The sequence below is a fragment of the Sciurus vulgaris genome (genome assembly GCF_902686455.1).
Source record: "Sciurus vulgaris genome assembly, chromosome: 4".
In the NCBI taxonomy this organism is placed as follows: domain Eukaryota; kingdom Metazoa; phylum Chordata; class Mammalia; order Rodentia; family Sciuridae; genus Sciurus; species Sciurus vulgaris.
Window position 1 is genome coordinate 74,163,283 of NC_136464.1, and position 21,784 is coordinate 74,185,066.

General features: G+C 39.5%; 1 protein-coding gene and 1 pseudogene across 2 annotated transcripts in view; one reads left to right on the forward strand and one right to left on the reverse strand.

Moving 5' to 3' along the window:
• LOC306659751 (tyrosine-protein phosphatase non-receptor type 21-like) overlaps positions 1–21,784 on the reverse strand; it is a 355,478-nt gene that overhangs the window by 125,764 nt on the left and 207,930 nt on the right.
• Positions 10,531–12,856, forward strand: LOC306659753 (phagosome assembly factor 1-like; annotated as a pseudogene). The gene is made up of 2 exons (XR_013766629.1): positions 10,531–10,569; positions 10,685–12,856. The product of XR_013766629.1 is annotated as a phagosome assembly factor 1-like (transcript).

The window sequence follows — 21,784 nt, forward strand, 5'->3', positions numbered from 1 at the left end:
GTATGAGTGTACCTTTTTCCTCACATCCTCGCCAACACCTATTGTTGCTTGTGTTCTTGATAATCGCCATTCTAATTGGGGTGAGATGGAATCTTAGAGTAGTTTTGATTTGCATTTCTCTTATTACTATAGATGTTGAACATTTTTTCATATATCTGTTGATTGCTTGTACATCTTCTTCTGTGAAGTGTCTGTTCATTTCCTTAGCCCATTTGTTGATTGGATTATTTGTATTCTTGGTGTAGAGTTTTTTGAGTTCTTTATATATTCTGGAAATTAGCGCTGTATCTGAAGTATGAGTGGCAATGAGAGCCACTCTGTAGGCTCTCTCTTCACATTACTGATAGTTTCCTTTGCTGAAAGAAAGCTTTTTAGTTTGAATCTATCCCAATTGTTGATTCTTGCTTTTATTTCTTGTGCTATGGGAGTTCTGTTAAGGGAGTCTGATCCTAAGCCAACAAGTTAAAGATTTGGACCTACTTTTTCTTCTGTAAGATGCAGGGTCTCTGGTCTGATTCTGAGGTCCTTGATCCATTTTGAGTTGAGTTTTGTGCAGGGTGAGATATAGGGGTTTAATTTCATTGTGTTGCATGTGGTTTTCTAGTTTTCCCAGCACCATTTGTTGAAAATTCTATTGTTCCATCCAGTGGAACCGGCATGGAGAAAGGAGTCACCACCAGTCTTTAGTTGATGAGATTTATTGTGTCTTCCCTGTTTTTCTGCCTCCTTTGTTCTCCCACTCTCTCCCTTCTCCTACCCTCTCCCTCTCTCCTCCCCCAGGCTCCTACCTTATCAGCCAATTATAGCAAAGCTTTCTCTCATGCAGGAGAGCATGCAGAGGAATGTCAGCATAGCACTATATGAATCACGAGCTGTCCACCTGCGGCATGATATTAGATAGCCAATCCTAGAGCCTGGCATTAACACGTCATAGGTCTCCAAGGAACTAGTAAGCAAGCAACCTTTTTGGGTACTTCCTTATTTTGGTAGCCAGTGCCCTTTGGCTCACTGCCAGGCACCATCTTGTCCAAGACGACCCTCAACAGGCTCCCCCTTTTTGTTATAAAAAGAAAAGGACAGTGACTGTGCCTGTCTTATGTGCCAGAGTCAGACTTTATTCTTACCCGTCATTGGGAGCCAAAGAGCTCTTGGCATGCTTTGATCCTTGTCTTAGGTTGGTATAAAGTCCACCCTGTGCTTACCCATCTTTGACTACCAGCCCTGTAATTGGGAGAGCCAAATCTGCAGATCAGAGCCTTGGTCCATGGCCATAAGGGCTTGCTGTACCACTAAGGCTTGCTGTCTTTGACGACTCCTTAGAGACAACAGATATCTGAGCAGCAACAATAACAGCAAGAACAACAACCCCATCATAGCAGAACTTCCCATCCATTGTTTACCAAATTGTAACCCTGACTGTAAGAAACTAATGGCTTCTGGTATACCCTGGTCCTTGACCTGAGTACTATTTACCACAAATACAGAATTTCTTAATAAGGTAGTCAAATTAGTAAACTTTTTAGTCCCATTTCCCATTAAGTATGCTTCCAAGCTTACTTGGACAGATTTGTAGCAGCAGTAATATTAGAATAGGTTATAGAGGTAACACATAGTGCTAGGGCATGCACTAGACAGCCCGTCTGTGGGGTAACATGTCCACTTGTTCTTGTAGTAAGTCCACTCTTTGGTTTAGAATCAGGATTCCTGTGGTGAGATGCATATTGATGTTTTCCTGGGCTGTCAATGCTTTGGCAGTGGCTTGTGACAGATTGTTGAGCGTGTGAGCTGTAGGAATAGCAGTTCCTAGGGCAAGTCCAGCAGCAGTGGGAACAGCCGCAGCAGCCACTGCAGCAATAGCAATGGCTATAAATGACTGAGATACCAAAATCTCTTTTTGCTTTCATGGATAGGAAATTCCACTCACTGTGAATTAAGGTCTCACTGGGACTGGAATGAATTTTGGAATCCTGGCAATTACAGCCAGAGGAAATAGTGAAGCATCCCAACAACTAGATACATAACACTCTTGGTTAGCACAATTAAGGACCTCATTATCATTGTTATTAGTAATATTAATATTAAACTTAGAACTGTTAGACAGAATGAACACAAATGGAGATGTGACACATATGGGAGTAGGGGGGAAAGCCTGATAGAAGGAAGAGTAATTGGCCTCGCACCCTGTATAACTATAAACAGGTGTATTACTTCCTTACTTCCCTTTATATAGGCTTGCTTTTGACTGCACCTTTATTGAATGAGAGAGAGATTGCCTCCCTGTATCATGGCAGTTTCTGAGGTGGTTAACCAGAGGAAGCAAAGACTACCTCTTAACTTGAAGTTTAGACTAGTGGCTTTACAGTGGAACCAGCTGGTAGGTGAGGGATACCTAGAAGTTCTGTACTAGGAAATAATTGAGGGAAAACTTGTGTGCCATGAGTGATATATCACCAAAAGTTTTAGGAAGAGCTAACAACAGCAGGCTTACCACCATCACCATCATTTTGTGTTTCGGTGCCATTGTCTTTCTTATGGATAGTTCTTACCAAGAGCTCCGGGACCCAGATAGGTTGTTGTTGGTCCTGAGGAAAAACACAAACAGATCCTCTTCCCCAAAGTAATACTGGGTCAGGTCCTTTCCAGGACCCAGTCAAGATGTCTTTCCACATTTCTTGTGGATGGCCACCAGACTTTCCACTAAAATGTCTATCAGCCGCAGTACAGCCCATAGCATCCAAAGTTAAAAAATTGAGGGTGAATAAAGCAAGGTTAAGTCTGTTCTTGGGAGGTGCTAATGCTCCTATTCCCCCTTTTTCTTTAGTTGAGCAGACTTTCAATGTTTGATTAGCCCTTTCCATGATAGCTTGTCCTTGTGGATTGTAGGGCAATCCTGTAGAATGATAGATATTAAACTTTGAGCAAAACTGTTGAAATGAAGAAGTATACGCAGGCCCATTATCTGTTTTAAATTATTTTGGCCCTCCCATGGTAGCAAAGGCTTGAAGGCAATGGCTGATTACATCTTTTGTCTTTTCCCCTGTATTGGCAGTAGCAAATATATGTCCTGAGTAGGTATCTACAGTTACATGTACAAATCTTAAAGTACCAAAATTCAGGGATATGGGTGAAATCCATCTGCCATAGATGATTTGGAAGGAGTCCTCTAGGATTGACTCCAAAATGAGGAACAGATAAATGAGGCACACAGGCAGGACACTGTTTTACTATATTTCTGGCTTGTTCTTTTGTAATGTTATATATTATTTTGAGAGTAGTAGCATTGACATGAAAATCTTTATGGAAATTAATTGCTTCTTGTACAATATTAAACACATGAGGATCTTGAGTAGCTGAGTCTGTAGTAGAATTTCCTTGAGCTAAAGGCCCAGGTAAGCCTGAATGTGCTCTGATATGGCCTATATATAAAGGTTCTTTGCGAGCCCACAGAAGAGTTTGTACTTGATAAAAGCATAGTTGTAAGGTAGATTGAGGACTAATGGGACCAGCTGTCTCAAGCCGTGGCACAAGCTGGGCAATATAGAGACTGTCAGTATAAATGTTTAAAGGTTTCTCAGGAAATGTTTGTAAGGCAGTTATTATTGCTTCTAGTTCAGATTTTTGAGCAGACTTATGAGAAATAATAATAGTCTGTACTTTATCAGAAATTACTGTAGCTGTACCAGAGGAGGAGCCATCTGTAAAGATTATATTTGCTGCAGGGATAGGTTGAGCCTTAACAACCTGAGGGAAAATAACAGGATGGCTTTTGAAGAAGCTGACAATAGGTGAACTTGGCAAGTGATTATCAAATGTGGCCATGTGGAACAATAGACAATTGCCCAATCTTCATTATTGTTAACTAGTATTTCAATCTGTTTTGTCGTGTACAGGATAATAACTGTCTGAGGATGAACTCCAAAAACTTGAAGGGCTGTATTATTAAGTCCTAATGCAAATAGATTTGCTACCATCACAGGGATACGGGCAAATACATTTTTGGGGGACACTGGCAAATGGATCCATATCAGGAGTCCAGTTTGCCACAATAGACCTGCAGGAGTATATTCAGAATCTAACACTATGAGACTAAAAGGCAAGGATAGATCAACTCTATCACTATGAGCATTTTCTAAAGCTCATTCTACTAACCTCAAGGCTTTTCTACCTTCAGGAGTTAAATTTCTGGGGGATGTAGGGTCTGAATTTCCTTGGAGAATATCAAACAAAGGCTTAAGTTGACCAATGGTGATTCCCAAATTTGGCCTTATCCAATTTATATCACCTAATAATTTTTGGAAATCATTTAGAGTCTTTAGCTTTTCCGTGGCTAATTGAATTTTTTGTGGCCTAACACAGGTATCTAATATATGATGTCCTAGAAAGGTAATAGGGCTGTGGGTTTGCACCTTTTCTGGGGCCACATGTAATCCCCATTTTTCTAGGGTATCAATAATATTGTTAAATGCCCTAAATAAACTCTCCTGTTCTCTGTGAGCCAAAAGAATATCATCCATATAATGGAGATAATAAAGTTCTTTATAATTTTGTCTAATCTGTGATATAGCCTGGCCAACATATATTTGACACATAGTGGGACAATTTGCCATTCCCTGGGGAAGGATCACCCATTGGTATCTAGTATTAGGCCCTTCATTATTTAAAGAAGGAATGGAAAAGGCAAATCGAGGGCTATCCTCGGGATGAACAGGAATGGAAAAGAAACAATCTTTTATATCTATAGAGATGATATGATAATGTTTTGGAACAGCAGCTAACGAGGGGAGACCCACTTACACTGGGCCCATAATCTGCATACTAGAATTTATGGCTCTCAGATCTTGCAAAAGTCGCCATTTCCCAGGCTTCTTTTTTATGACAAAAATGGGTGTATTCCAAGGGGAAGTGGAAGGAATGATATGGTTTTCCTTCAATTGTTGATTAACTATTTCCTGGGCCGCCTCTATTTTTTCTTTAGAAAGGGGCCACTGGGGGACCCAGATAAGATTATGGGATTTCCATGTTATCTTTAATGGTTCAGTGGCCCCTCCGGAAATCCCAGCCCCTCAGTCCCTGTTTGTCCTTCAGCTTGAATGGGGCAGGTAACACCTTGTAAATTTTTGCCTAGTCCTTTTCCAGGAATATAACCTTGTCTCACCATGACTGGCAAAACAGTTGGGTTTAGACAGGACATATTTTGCTCAACTGAGGAAGAAATGACAACATCCATCTGTGTTAAAATGTCTCTTTCCCAAAGAGTGACAGGCAGGTGAGCTAATACCTAAGGTTGGAATGTTCCCCTTTTCCCATCAGGGTCCTCCCAAGATAATACAGCTGAATTTTGTAATGGGCTTTGGGCAAATCCAAGTCCCGGTAAGGTAGTACTGGATGCTCTAACAGGCCATGATTTGTTCCAGTCCTTCTGTCTTATAATAGAGATGTCAGCACTTGTGTCTATTAGACCCTCTATGGGAGTACCATTAACTTTTAATTTAAGTATGGGTCTATTTTTTGTTGATTGCGCCCAAAAGACACCTGATCCTGTGGATCCAAACCCATTGTTTTTTCCAGTCCTTTGTGAACTGGGAAAGGCCCCATGATGGCTAGACAATATCAATATTTGTGCTATTTTATCTTCTGGAGAAACAACAGATACCCCTCGAGGGGAAGATAACATAATCTTTATTTCTCCTGTATAATCAGAATCAATGACTCCTGGCAATACTTGTAATTCTGACAGAGTTGTGGAACTCCGCCCTAACAATAATCCTGCTGTTCCCTCAGGGAGTGGTCCATGTACACCTGTGGGGACCACTTGTACTCCCATTTTTGGGGTTAAAATGAGTCAGGCAGAGGCACAGAGGTTCAATCTCCTGCTTCCTGATGTTCCTCGGGACAATGAAGAGATAGTTGGAAAGGATTGTGAGTGGGGATCTGTACTATGGGATTCTGAAAGGCCCTGTATATTTGAGGGCCCCGGGTTGGAACCCCCTGGCCATTTTTTGACTGGGCTGGCATAGGATATCTCTCTATATCAAATCTTGATGTACAATATTTCGCCCAGTGCCTTCCTTTGCAGCACTGGGGACATAGACCTGGGGCAGGTTGATTTGTCCCTTGTTGTTCTCCAGTCTTAGGTGTTCCCCTAGGCTTTAATCCTATGGGTCCTTCAGGGCAGTCTTTTCTGAAGTGCCCTCCTTGCCCACACTTAAAGCATATTATTCCTTTAGCTCTTGATTGCCCCTGATTTGGCCCATGAAGAGCAGCAGCTATTACTTGTCCTGTAATGACTGCATCATTGATATCCCTGCAGACTTTATATAGGTTCTTAAATCTTTATTCTTCCATGGTTTTATAACTTTTTTACACCATCTATTTACTTGGTCATAAGCTAATTGTTTTATTAAGGGCATTGCTTGTTGAATCCCCAAAATACTCTAGCAGCAGTTGGATTAATCTATCAACAAAATCTGCAAATGGTTCGTTACTTCCCTGAATCACCTTGGACAACTGCCCCTGTAAATCTCCTGTCCCTTGAATTAACTTCCAGGCTTTAGTGGCAGCAGCAGCAATTTTTGCGTACACCCCAGGATCATAAATAATCTGTTGTTGAATACCTTCATGGTTTCCTTCTCCACTAAAGTTATTATTTTACCTTTTTAGATGTTAGACATTCCTTAATGAGCTGCCACATGGGAAAAGTACCTCTAGGTAACGGGGATTGCTTTTCTGCTTTAATAAGATCCTCTTTATCATGTTCTCATTGTGGAATATTTAGGACTCCCTCTTCCAAAAACCAAGGACTAACCTTGGCCAATGTGGTTACATGTGCTGTCACAGTAGATCATTTTACGGCAGTCCCATTAGCCTTACATACATCTGGTATGATTCTTATCATTTGATTTCTAGACACTTGTGACCCCATTCTGGAGTTATGAGACCTCCCTTTACTGGGGTTATGTGGCCTCCTTTACCGGGGTAATGTAGACTCCCTTTACCAAGGTATGTGGTCCCCTTCACCAGGACTGTGGGGTCCCTTTCACTGGGACTGTGGGGTCCTTTTCACCAGGACTGTGGGGTCCCTTCACTGGGACTATGTGACCTCCCCCTTATACACTCTGGCCAGAGATTTCCGGAAGGTTATCCTACAGTTTTCCTATAGCTTACTTTAAGTTACTTAGTTTTCCTACAGCTTACCTTAAGTTACTTAACTGGTAAGACACAGAAGGAGAAAGAAGTTCCCTGTATGGGCCACCACTTATTCCATCCTGCGGAATTGGCGCGGAGAAAGGAGACACCACCAATCTTTAGTTGACAAGATTTATTGCATCCTCCCTGTTTTTCTGCCTCCTTTGTTCTCCCACTCTCTCCCTTCACCTACCCTCTTCCTCTATCCTCCCCCAGGCTCCTAGCTTATCAGCTAAGTATAGCAAAGCTTTCTCTCATGCAGGAGAGCATGCAGAGGAATGTCAGCATAGCACTGTATGAATCACGAGCTGTCCACGAGCAGCATGATATTAGATAACCAATCCTAGAGCCTAGGCGTTAACATGTCATAAATCTCCAAGGATCTAGTAAGCAAGCAACCTTTTTGGGTACTTCCTTATTTTGGTAGCCAGTGCCCTTTGGCTCATTGCCAGGTGCCATCTTGTCCAAGACAGCCCTCAACAGGCTATCATTTCTCCATTGCATATTTTTGGCCCCTTTGTCTAGTATGAGAAAATTGTATTTATTTGGATTTGTGTCCATGTCCTCTATTCTATGCCATTGATCTACCTGTTTTAGTACCAATACCATGCCGTTTTTGATACTATTGCTTTGTAGTAGAGTTGAAGATCCAGTATTGCGATACCCCCTGCTTTGCTCTTTCTACTGAGGATTGCTTTAACTATTCTGGGTTTTTTATTCTTTCAGATGAATTTCATAATTGCTTGCTCTATTTCTGTAATGTACATCATTGGGATTTTAATTGGAATTGCATTGAATCTGTATAGCACTTTAAGTAGTATGGCCATTTTGACAATATTAATTGTGCCTATCCAAGAACATGGGAGATCTTTCCATCTTCTAAGGTTTTCTTTAATTTCTTTCTTTAGTGTTCTGTAGTTCTCATTGTAGAGGTCTTTCACCTCTTTTGTGAGATTGATTTCCAAGTATTTTATTTTTTTCGAGGCTATTGTGAATGGGGTAGTTTTCCTAATTTCTCCTTCTGTCAATTCATCACTTATGTATAAAAATGCATTGGATTTATGAGCATTGATCTTGTAACCTGCTACTTTACTGAATTCACTTATGAGTTCTAAGAGTTTTCTTTTTTGAAATGATCTCTTGCTTCCCGTACTTGCTCTTTTAACTGTTGATTTGTGTGATCATTTAATGCCTGCATTTGCTCTTTCACCTCCTCCTTCAATGCCTGCATTTGCTCTTTGATCTCCTTGTTTGCTTCCCTGATTGTTTTAATTATGTACATTCTAAACTTACTTTCTGACATTTCTTCTGCTGTGCTGTCATTGGGTTTTATTGTTAAAGTATCTAGGTTTGTTTGGGACATTTTCTTCCTTTGTTTTCTTATATTGGTCAGATGTCAGTTTGACTCTGAGATATGGCAGATTTCCTCTATTGGTTTATAGTGTCCCTGTAGATTTCCAGTATATCACCTCCCAGCCTTCAGTAGCCTGAATTCTTGGAAGAACTTGATAATGCAGTGCTTTTGAAGAAATCTGTCCCTAGCCCACTACTGATTCCAGGGCTTGGAGCTGGCTCTGTGCAGAAAGGCTCTCACTGGGCAGTCTGCTCTGAGAATCTGGCCATGAAAGGAGCCTGCCGTGGGAGGGAGCAGGGCTGCCTGGGGAAGTCCCTGGCTGCCCTGTTCTGGTCCCTGAAGCTGCCTGCAGAGAGGAGCTCGCCTCAGGCTCCAGGACTTGGAGCTTGTTCTGTGCTGAAAGGCTCTCTTTGGGGGACCTGCTCCAAGAAGCTGGCCATGTGGAAGGAGCCCGCTGCCAGAGGGAGCTGGGCTATCTGGGGAAGACTCTAACTGCCCTGCCCTGCTCTGAGAAGCCGCCCCTATTTGGGCCTGCTGCCCGGGTCAAGCTTTACCCGGTGGGGGATACTCACCCAGTGGCTCTATTTTAGTCTGAGTCTCTCAGTGCCTCCCCTTCTTGAATCCTGGGTTCTGGAGTGACAGGAGATGCAGTCACCCTCTAGTCTGACATTTTGGATTGCCCCATGGAAAGAGCCTGCCGCCAGAGGGAGCAGGGCCGCCTGGAGAAGTCTCTGGCTGCCCTGCCCTGGTCCCAGAGGCTGCCTGCGGGCTGGAGCTCTCCGCTGGCTTCGGGACTTGTGGCTGGCTCTGTGTAGAAAGGCTCTCACTGGGCGGTCTGCTCCGAGAAGTTAGTCATGAAAGGCGCCTGCCACCAGAGGAAGCAGGGCTGCTTGGGGAAGTCCCTGGCTGCCCTGTCCTGGTCCCTGAAGCTGCCTGCAGGCTGGAGCTCACCTCTGGCTCTGGGACTTGGAGCTGGTTCTGTGCAGAAAGGCTCTCACTGGGAGGCCTGCTCCAAGAAGCTGGCCGTGTGGAAGGAGCCCGCAGCTGGAAGGAGCAGAGCTGCTTGGGGAAGTCCCTGGCTATCCTGTCCTGGTCCCTGAAGCTGCCTGTGGGCTGGAGCTCACTGCTGGCCTAGAATAAATTCTTAAGCCTACAAAAGACACCGTGGTACCATTGCTGCGAGGCACATCTGGCTTCAAAGAAGCATGCATGTAGTTTCTGGTTCTAATGATACACAGTCATTCTGAAGCACAGCCATTTAATTAGATAGGCAGGGGACAGTGGAAGTCTAGGCAGTCCTATATATCTCTGTGAGAGGTATACATGAGCTTATCAGTAATGTCCTTCTACCTGTACCAACTTTGGAATAGGACCACCATGCAATCTTATCACACTAACCGTGGTTCCCCTGAGAAAAGAAGAGGCAATTTTCTTAATTTTGGAAAATATTTTCCCAATAAATTTCTGAATTGCTCTGTCAACCACTCATAAATCATTTGGTATTCTAATCTTTTTCAATTTATATATCTAAATTTTTTTTAGATTTATATACCTCACAGAACAGCACATACCTCTGAGCATTTGCTGACAAGATCAAAAATATAGCTAGAAACCTAAATTCCAGGTTAGATTCACAGTTTCAGAGTCACTCAACAACCATTTATATTTGTTGATTTAGAATCATTTTATCTTTGCTCTTCTTCTATTTATCCTGGAAAATAATCTTTCAAATTTCTGATTCTGTATGTTCATTTCTTCCTTTGGACAAGAAAAATTCTCAGCCATTACATCTTTGGCTATTTTCTTTGATTACTTTCTGCATTTTCTATTTATTCTCAGTTTTTAGATTAGGAGATTATAGAATTTTTCTTTCAAAAAAATTAAAATGATTAAGTTACATATTAAAAAGTAACATAGGAAATTGTGTAATCAGAAATTTCCAAACAACAAAAACTGATAAAAATTCTCTAGTGGTCGCTGCCGCCACTGCACTTGTGCTGCTGTGGGTGTTGCTGGTGAGGTGAAGTGAGGTGAGCTATGGTGTTGTTGGGCCAGTGCCGCTGCTGCAGCCCCAGAACAGGGTGAAAAGCTGGGCCATCATGGGCTGGCGAGGGTGGCGAGTCAGCTGTGGCATTGTTTCCTTAGGTCTGGTCCTGTCTGCTTTACTGCAGGGAGACCACCTGGGCCCAGGGAGCCAAACCAATGCTGGATCTGGAGGTGGTGCCTGAATGCTCTCTGGGGAGGGAGCAATGGAAATTCACACTGGGAATGCCTCTAGCTCAGGCAGTAGCCATTCTTCAGAAGCACTGTCACATCATCAAAAACATCTAGGTTCTCTACAGTGAGCAGTGTCCTCTAAGCCATGACCTCATCCTTAACCTGACTAAGGACGGAATCAAACTACTGTTTGATGCTTTCAATCAAAGACTTAAGGTAAATGAAGTATATGACTTGACTGAAGTAATTTTAAAATATTGTGGAGTACATTTTAACTCTCAGGCCATAGCTCCTACCATTGAGCAGATTGACCAGTCTTTTGGCGCAACCCATCTGGGAGTGTACAACTTTGCTGAACAGCTCTTCCACATCAACTTCAGAGGCCTTTCTCTTTTCAGTTAGACTCATGGACTGAGGGTCCCAAATATGAGCCCAATTTTGCGCATGGTCTAGCTTCTCTCCAGATACCCCATGGAGCAACAGTAAAACAATTGTACATCTACAGCAGAAATAGTCTACAGGATACCAAGGCTCCTGTGATGCCCCTGAGCTGTTTCCTGGGCAATGTGTATGCTGAGAGTGTAGATGTTTTTTGAGATGGAACTGGATCCTCAGGTTTACGACTTCGCCTACTTGCTGCAGGTTGTGGGCCTGGCCTACTAGCAGATTACAAAATGCGGGTATTTGAATGCTCAGTGTATTTTGGTGATTCCTGCCAAGATGTTCTTAGCATGCTTGGTTCTCTACACAAGGTCTTCTACAAGTCAGAAGACAAGGTGAAAATTCATTCTCCTTCCCTTCATAAGCAAGTTCCATCCAAGTGCAATGACTACTTTTTTAACTACTTCACTCTTGGGGTGGACATCCTCTTCGATGCAAATACACACAAAGTGAAGAAATTAGTCCTACACACCAATTACCCTGGGCATTATAATTTTAACATTTATCACTGCTGTGAGTTCAAGATCCAATGAGCCATAAAGAAAGAAAATGCAGATGGTCAAACAGAAACATGTACGACCTACAGCAAGTGGGACAATATCCAGGAGCTCCTGGGCCACCCTGTAGAGAAGCCTGTTGTCCTGCTCAGGTCCTCCTGCCCAAACAACATTAAACCATTTGGCTCCACATTATTCTTTTGTCTTCAGCGAATGATCTTTGAGGTCATGCAGAACAGCCACATTGCCTCAGTGACCCTGTATGTCCCCCCCACCCCCCACCTGGTGCCCACCTGAGAACAGCAGAGCTCCCCTAGAGACATCACCACCCTTGCCCACTGCCCATGGAACTGTGTGTTGTATCCTGCTCAGTGGGTCTCTGTGCCACCTGTGGGTATTCTTGGACACCTTGCCAGTGTTGAAAGGCTCTTGGGATGTTCTGAGGTGGGACTCAGGCTGGGTGCTCTGCCATGAGACAAAGGGCCCAGATGTTCTTCTGTCCATCCTAAGCCTGCTGCTGCCAGCAGGGAACACGGACTGCAAAGAGAAGCACAAACCTTGATCCTTGATATCTGGACACAGAAACTCTCTAATATGTAAGGGAGCAAGACACGTCAGCCCCTGTCCCACACACATTAGGAAAACTTAGGGCTCTTTCTGTGGCTGGAGAATAGGCACCCAGGATGAGGACAAAGTCCTGCTTTCGGCCCCACATTGCCATGTGACCCTTACGGCACGCAGGTAGCGTGTCCATTAGTTGCAACATTTGCACTACATCCACTTTAGTTATTGATGAGCTGGCTGTGGCCAAGGTAGTCTACCTACCTACCCTTCCTGGTTCCTTTCTTGCACCCATTCCCCACCAGACCTAGGAAACACACCCAAGTGGTTGAAACACAGCTTTCTACTATCCAGGTATGTGCTTGGGCCTGGTTCCCACCACTCTTGGGAGCCAGCTTTCAAGGTTGCCTGTGCCCCTGTTCTGCCCAGCCTGGCTGGCAGGGCTGCATGTTTCCATCCTGTTTGCTTCTTTAATTTAATGCCAAAGTTTTAGCCAAAGACATCCTCCTTCTTTTGTTGTGTTTTAGCTTTCTGTTCCATACTATGGACCAACTCCCTGCCCCAAACCTGAGCATTGCCCTCTGGGCAGGCCATTCATGGCTTGAAGCTGGGGCCTCAAGGATGTCGGGTTTCTTGTTCTCTTCATGGGTCTGGCTAATGAAAATAGCATATATATGCTTTAAAAATTATTAATCTTTTTGAAAAGAATTAAGAAAAGTATAATTTTATCCCATTTTTAATATTTTGGTTTAGCAACTTGTAATACATAGATGAAAATTTTGTGAGTTTTTCAAATGTGTGTACAGATTTTTGTAAATATGACTTTTTTGTAATTAAAAAAAAATGCTCCAGTAAGGAGCCAAAAAGCTCACTGATCTGGAACAAATCAATCTCTCTTAGCATGCTGACTTACTGCATATATGAATATGCCTTAGCTTCCTACCCTTACTAGCTTATCCCTGATGGTTCTTTTTCTACAGCTTATTTAAGTCTTCAAGGGAACCACATCTTATTTGTGGTTTATGTCTTGCTCTTCTCATATGTAGATTTAAGTCATATTTCATGCGTATCCAAATATTTTGCAGTAAAGGGGTCACCAAAAAATTTTAATTATAGATATTACTTAACACAAATTTTTAATAGTGCTGTTTCAATATCAAATAACACATTTTAGATCTTACCACATTTCATCATTAAATCTTTTGATTAGGGACCATATAAATTCTCATAGTAAATTTAGAGATAGGAAAACTATTTGCTATTCCCATGAGAGGAATAGAATCTTAGATAGCATATATATTAGTAGTAAGTCTGGTAAGTTAATTCCTCCCTTATACAGTGTTGTTGAAATAAATAACATAAATTCTAGTTGTTTGAACTATGAAATGTATATTTCTTAAAATCTGTGTGGTCATTCATGAAATAAATTTTAAGCAAGATTTGTTTCCTCTGTGAGCTTTATGCAAGTTAAAAATATTTCATGTTGAATATTTAGATATATACTGTTTTAACTGTATGTAATAACACTGGGGTTATTTTACTCAGATGTGTGGAGTATTCACTCTTTTGACATCTCTGTCTTAGAAGATATCCACAGCTTTCCTGTTTACAATTTTGCACAAAGGACAGGGGATATTTCTTGGTATTTACTCTTCCTGCTCTATGATGAACCATGGTTATTTCATTGGCCAAATTCCATTATGGCCAGTATTATATATGGGTGACCCTATTTGCATAAATTTAACATTTACTGCTCTATGGTAAAGTCAAGTCTTTCCTATATTTCTGGGTATGCAAATAGCTTCTAGATATTACATTACCTTGAGTGTTTTACTATCCATTTTCATTCCACTAACCTCTGTAACTATGTCTCTGAATATTTTGTGAATTTTTAGTAAATTATCTAGTAAATACAGCTTTTGATTATTTCATCAATTTCCTGTCAGGTTTGAAAAATTAATAAATAGGCTAACTGAATTTTCAGCAAGATTTACATTCAAATAATTAGTATTTTATCCATTATATAATGCTAAGTTATTGAAAGTAGTACAGAAAATGATTCTGAGGATTTTCATCCTACTTGAAAGATTAGGAGGAAATGAGTCAATTAGATTTGTCCTATAACATCATCCCTTTTCCTCCCAAGATGCTTCAATATTAAACAGTTAAAATTTGAAGATAGAAAAAAATACCCTGAGCATAGAAGCTGAGTTCATAGAAGTATGAACTGCTAGAATTAGTTTGACTTTAATCTATTTAGTGTGGAATTACAAATAAATGCACTTCTTTTGACTCTGCTCTTATAAGTAAAGACATGTATTCAGCACAGTTGGAAATAGTTTAGAATAGACTTTTTATAAATATCCTTTCTGTGTAAATCACACATCTTCTGTGAAGAACTAAATTTCTAACTTATGGGAATCTTGTACTATTAGGGCAGAGGTTAAGAAATGAATGCCCAGTATTTAATATAAATTTCTACTTGTCATTTTTGCACACATGATAAAATATTTCTATTCTTTGTAAAAGTCCACTTTATTGTGAAGCCCTAAATTCTATTGCTTAATGAGACCAAGATAGAGAAATTTTCAGCTGCAGATAAAGTTATTTAGCAAGTGTTTCTGAAGCCCCAGTGTTTCAGGTCCATTTCCTTCTGGATTGTAAAGAGATATTTGAAGTTCATATACATTTTTTCTCTATTGAAACATTATTTAAGAACTCAGAGGCAGAATTAAGGTTTGTTGACTTCTAATGCTTTATTTTACCAAAAAAAAATCAATTTAATAGCACTTAGTCTCTGATTTTGTTATGGTTTTAGTTTAAGATATACACTAAAAACTCCTGTGTTGATTCAGTAATATTCAGAGGTGAGATGACTAATTTGTGAGAGCTATAACTTAATCAGTCTATCCTAATTTGAATGTACTGACTGGGTGGTAACTGTAGGCAAGTGTGGCACAGTTGGAGGAATATGTAACTGGACCCAGGCCATTGACATGTTCATTGTCTTTTCCTGCATTCTCTCTGCTTCCCAGTTGTCATGAGGTGAGCAGAACTCTTCTGAAGGAGGCTTCCTCCATGATGTTTGGCCTCACCTTGGACCCAAGAGCAATGGTGTAGGCTCCATTGTATTAAATATTTGAAATCATGAGCCCTAAACTTTTTTATTCTACGTAACTCTTATCAGGTGAAGTGGATTTCTAGGGACCTAAAACAGAGACATATGACATTGAAGATGGGAACTTCTAAAAATGATCACTTCAGTGCATATTAAATCATGAAAAATTTCAAAAAGATCACATAATAGAAACATAAATGTGAATGTGTTCTCCTCAATGGAAAATAATGTATTAAATTAATAAACCAAAAGTAATCTATCTTCTTAATTAAAAACTTTAATACGGTTAGTAAACATAAAAGTCAGGTAGTTCTTTTAGATTTTTTTTTTTTGCAATTATGCTTAATCAATCTCTATGTTATACTCTTTTGTGTCTAAAATTTTCTTTCTTCCATCTTTTTGTTTTGTTTTGATTTTAGCTTGTCAATTCTTCATTTTAGTTTTTCCCACCCCTTAAAATTTTCAGCATTATATTTTTGTATTGGCTATGCTATATATTTATCTTCACAAATTTAGCAGATATTGGAGTTATTGGCTCAGTTTACTAATCATACCATAAAGTCAGGTTTGTCAACTGAAATTCATTATCAAGTAGAATTGGTGTAATCAGAATCACAGTGTAATTCTCAAATGAAATAGTCATTTATATTTCTAGATAGTTCACACTTCTATGACAAGTTGTATTTGTCAACCTGACTAGGGTAGGCCATATTACCTACCTATTTAATCATATAGCATCTACGTTTTGCTATAAAGTCATCTTGTAAATGTGTTTATCATCTATATTAGATGATTTAAGTAAGATTACCTTTAATAATGTGATTGAACAAAAAGATCATAATGAATCTCAATTTTATGTATAATTATAATATTCCAATAAAAATAGTGTGGTTACTTTTCATCTAATCAGTTGAAAGATCTTAAAGCCAAAAAACACACTCCAAGGGAAAAGATTTATTATAAGAAAAGGACTCATGGGGATTGTGGCTTTGTCAAGATGGAAATCCCTAGATCAGGCAGGAAGCTCAGGCAAGAGTTAACTATTTTCTTGAGACAGAATTTCTCCTTTTCCAGAAATCTTGGTTTTTGCTCTTAGGGCCTTTCAACTAATTAGTTTTCTTGTATTTCCTAGAGAACTCTGACACTGATACTCACTTCCAATGTTCCAACTTCTGCAGCACTGGTATACACAATGAAGTGGAAGTGATCACAAGGCCATCTTTCCTCTCCTTTTACTGTGAAATTTGTCTGTAATAAAAATAATGTAGCTTATGAATTCTGTGCACAAGCAAGTGACACAAGTCCTTTGTGGAAGAACACCAGGCTTGGATAAGGACCTACACATATAACCTCATTTTACCTTAATAGTCTCTTTCGAGATCTGTTCTCTAAACAAAAGTGACATTCTCAGCTAATGGGGATTAGGAGTGCAGCATACGAATTTTACAGGATGCACTCTAGACTATAGCAATGCAACCTGGGAATGTTTCTTCAAATTTCCAATATCTCATTTTTCATGCTTGATCTTGGTTGTCCTTTGTTTCTATGGGGCTAGTTGACTGACAATGGGATCTCAAATAACTTGCAGAGCACAGTAGTATTTAAGATAAAGAAAAATCTAAATTTTTTTAAAGTCTTCACCCTCTCCCCTCCAAGTCTCTAACTCTTAGTCCTGACATTCCAGAAGCTGTTCATCTTCCATGACTAGAGTGTACTTTGGATATGAGTCATTTAGGCTGACTTTTATAGCTGAGACAATTCATCCTCAGAATATTAAAGAGCACAGAAGTGGACAGTGTCAGGGAGAAACCAAACCAATTTTAATGTTAAGACATAATTCTAGAATGCCGTTATTATAAATACTACAACGTTTTGATCCATTCTTAAAATATTTTTAGGCAATCTCATGTACTAAACTTTCAATTCAAAAAGTACAAGAAATAAATCATGTTCATTTTAAAATGACATTGTATGATTTGTGATCAATTTGGGGAAGCTTCCTGAGGACATAAGTTTGAATGCTTAAATAGGCATGCTAGTCTTTTGTTATGATTTGTGCATCTGTGGTTTATGAGATATTTTTCTCTGCTTTTCACTTATGTAATGCAGTTTTTTGTTCTACTATATAAAGAAAGAGGGAGGTTGGTGAGATCTTTGATTTGTGCTTTAATTTGAAATTTCAATACTTTTGAGATCCAGAAACCCAATTATTTAATTTAGGTATTTTGAAATGTAAACACAGGTACATATAAGAAAACCAAAAATCCCTGCTGGATAGTACTGGAACAATGTCAGTGACATTAAATACAAATGTAAGGATGTTCTAGAATGTTCTTTCCTTTATAAGCAATGACATAATCTGATAAAAGAGGCTTCAAAATATTGGTAATGAGGTTGGTGATGGTGACTAACACCAAGGCACAGGAAAACATACAAGTTCTTTACATTTTAATTTTATTGTATCCTCATTAAAAAAGTAATCAAGTATTTCATTACAGACTTGACAAATTCAGGGAGAAAAAGTTCATGACCTGTCCAAGAAAACCCTGCTACCAAGTGTCAGACTTCTAGTTTAAAAATCAGATACAAACACAATAATATGCAAATGAACACATTCTCATCTTTTTAGATTAATATTTTCATTTGAATGAGTCATGCATAAAGTGTAAAAGTCAAATTGTTGCTACATTAATTACCAGTAAATTAAATGAATTCATGGAATCCCCACAGGTGTAAAATTAAACACTAACAACATCTCAACATTTGTCTGCCCACCATTTGTTGCAGAACATTTATTACTATCTTATATTATATTATTACATTTTTGTTTATGTGTATATTGTTAGTATTCCTCACTAAAACATAAGAAATATGCTTACTGCAATAAACTCAGAGCCCAGGCCACTGCCTAGCATCCAGGTACTCAATAAATACTTACCAAATAAGCAAATGATAAATTAAGCACTGCTGAATCAAAGAAACAAAGCATTCAAATAAAACACATCAGACAGTGCACAGTCACCAACAAAAGTTCCAGGGTTAAAATTCAAACCCCTATAATTTCAACAGGCAAACACCTATACTAATGGAAAACTTGCTACTTGAAGGAGCCACTTCTTCAGAATCATATAATGAGAGCTCAAATTAGTATTAGAAATCTTCTTAAATATGCCATGTATCACCAGTGAAAGCAATGTTAGGAAATCAGAATAGCAATTATCAAGAATACAAGTAACAATAAATGTTGGTGAGGATGTGGGTGAAAAGGTACACTAATACATTGCTGGTGGGAATGCAAATTGGTGCAACCATTATGGAAAGCAGTATGAAGATTCCTAAGAAAAGATGGAATGGAGCCACCTCTGACCCAGTTATCTCACTCCTTTGTTTATATCCAAAGGATTTAAAATCAACATACTATAGTGACACAGCCACATCCATGTTTATAGCAGCTCAATTCACAAGAGCTAAACTATGGAACCAACCTAGATACCTAGATGCCCTTCAACAGATGATATTCATCTGTTGAATAAAGAAAATGTGCTACACACACACACTCACACACACACCCACACTGGAATATTACTCAGTTTTAAAGAACAATGGAATTTTGGCATTTGCTGGTAAATGGATGAAGTTAGAGAATATCATGCCATATGAAATAAGCCAAACTCAAAAAATCAAAGTCTAAATTTTTCTCTGATATGCAGGCACTAATCCACAATAAGAGTGGGGGATGGGAAAGAACAGAGTTACTTTATATTAGGTAGAAGGGATTGAAGGAAGGGAAAGGGAATGGGGGAAGGAATGATAGTAGAGTGAAGCAGACTTTATTACCTCATGTACATGTATGACTGCATGACCCATGTGACCTTGCAATATCTATAATCAAGGGTTTGATTCTCAGCACCACATGTAAATAAATGAATAAATAAATGTCTATCAACATCTAAAATGTTTTCAAAAGAAACCTCACTTAAAACTCAAATTACTTCACAATTACTTGGGCCACCTGACACTAGGGCAGAGTAAGTAGTACTGCCAAATACTCATGATTAGCTTACACCAGATGTAACCGATTAGAAGGTTAATACCTTTTGTGGATGAAAAATCCAAAAGGGCTACTGTACTGGGTAAAAACCACAGGCAGGGAATTGGAGGAAGTAGGTCATCGAGGTTATATCAAGTTTAAAATCTCAGTCCCATCCTTAGCCCTCTGTCTTAGTTGCTGGAGTACCTCACTGGATGGTACTCCACCTGCTTGCTGGAGGAAACACCCACACTAAGAAACCTTATTACTAAAGCAGCAACTGGAACTGTAAGAGCTCCTGATATGGAGCTTCCTCAGGGGCTCCCTTCTCACCACAGAAGATCTTAAGCAGTTTCTTTTATTCACTTAATTCATCACAAGACACTGATAGGGTCTGCATGGCTGGATATAGAAAAGCAAACTCTGTGCTTTATTCTTAAAATACTTCATTTGAAATAGGAACAATGAGGTTAGTAAATTTTTCAAAGGATTTCTTTTTTCTCAATTCATTGAAGCCAATCAAGGAAAAAGAAAAAAAGATCAATGGACCACTTTGGAGGTTCAAAGCAGTCAAAAATAACATCTCGCTAGATGAGTCAGAAAAGTCTTCATGGAGTGTATTACCTGTGGCCTTTGAAGATCAATAGGGGAGAGGATTAAGAAGGTGATCCTTTTCTCTCTCCCCTATGAAGTCACTTTCTAGATGTAAACATTTTCATTTGCATATATACACACAAAGAAGTAACATAAAATTCTAAGAAAGTCTTATGTAGATGTAGAAAAAATGTTGAGTAAAAAATACATACATTCAAAAGGCAAGAGCTTAAGAAATTTCCAGTCCTATTCAGTACAAATGGAAGAACAGAAAAGCTTTGTTCAAAAACTTACCATCCCACATGCACTCCTCTGGCATCTGTAGGATGAAGACAAACCAGTCCTCACAGGCAAGCAGAATTGCAATGATCCAATTTAGGGAGAGGAACTGATTGATGGATTTGACTCCCTCTGCCTCCAGTGCCTTATGTACAGTAGGATTTTTGATAGTTTGTTTAAAAATACATGTTAGGTAGAGACCAAAAACTCCTGTGCTGAACACTAATTTCTTTCAAATAGGATTTTCTCTGTGTTAGAGAGAAAACAGCTTTAGTACTTTCCACCTCTTTCTGAAGAGGAGAGAGGGAAAGACTCTGGAAAGAACTTGCCCTTGGCAATCAATTTTGCCAGGCTTGCAATTGGTCACTAATTAGCCTTTAACACTATAGTCCATCTTGTAGGCCAGAAACACTTTCATCATCATCCAGCTTCCTGTGCCCTAGGTAGGGAGGCATTTCAGTAGTGTGACAATCTCCCTCTGCCCATACAATTCCTACTGCTGGACAGTTCTCCTTTCTCCCTATTCTCAAAAATCATGCATTCATCATTTAAAGCAACTCAAGTGTTCCTCTGAAGCTTTTGCAAAGAAGCCAGGCCTCAAACTTCATGTTGACATTGTCCCCCTCACATAATATGCTCCAGTCATACTGAAATAATGATGGATCCTAGGTTCTTTCCAACCTAAGGATCCCTGTTCATGTTATTTCCTACATTCAGAGCTCTTATCCTTCAATTCTTTGGTTGGCTAATTCATACTTTTCCTTTGAGTCTCCATTTAAACATCATGAATTCAGAGGCCTTCAGTGTGACCCTTTCCTAACCAGCACCCACCCACACACATGGTTCATTACTAGCAAAGCGCATTCAAAAACCATGGTCATTTTTTTGTTGTTGTTGTTCCATGTCTTATGAAAGTTCTCAGTGAAAAGACTTTTAGAAGAATGTTTTATTTGAGAAAATATTAAAACATACGTTTTTAAATTTTTTTACATTCTTAATAATTTCTTTTATTTTTACAGACAGCATTTTGATTCATTGTACACAAATGGGGTACATCTTTTCATTTCTATGGTTGTACACAATGTAGATTCATACCATTCGTGTGATCATACATGTACATAGGGTAATGATGTCTGTCTTGTTCCACCATTTTTCATACCCCCCCCCCATTTCCTTCTACATAATCTAAAGTTCTTCCATTCTTCTCACACTCCCATTATATATCATCATCCACTTATCAGGGAAAACAATTGGCCTTTGGTTTTTGGGGATTCACTTATTTCACTTAGCATGATATTCCCCAGTTCCACCTATTTATCTGCAAATGCCATAATATTATTCTTCTTTATGACTGGACAATATTCCATTTGTATATATACCAGAGTGCCTGTTCAAAAAATGGTTCTGGGAAAACTCGAAATCCATATGCAGTAAACAGAAATTAAACCTCTATCTCTCACCCTGCACAAAACTCAGTTTGAAATGGATCAAGGACTTAGGAATTATAC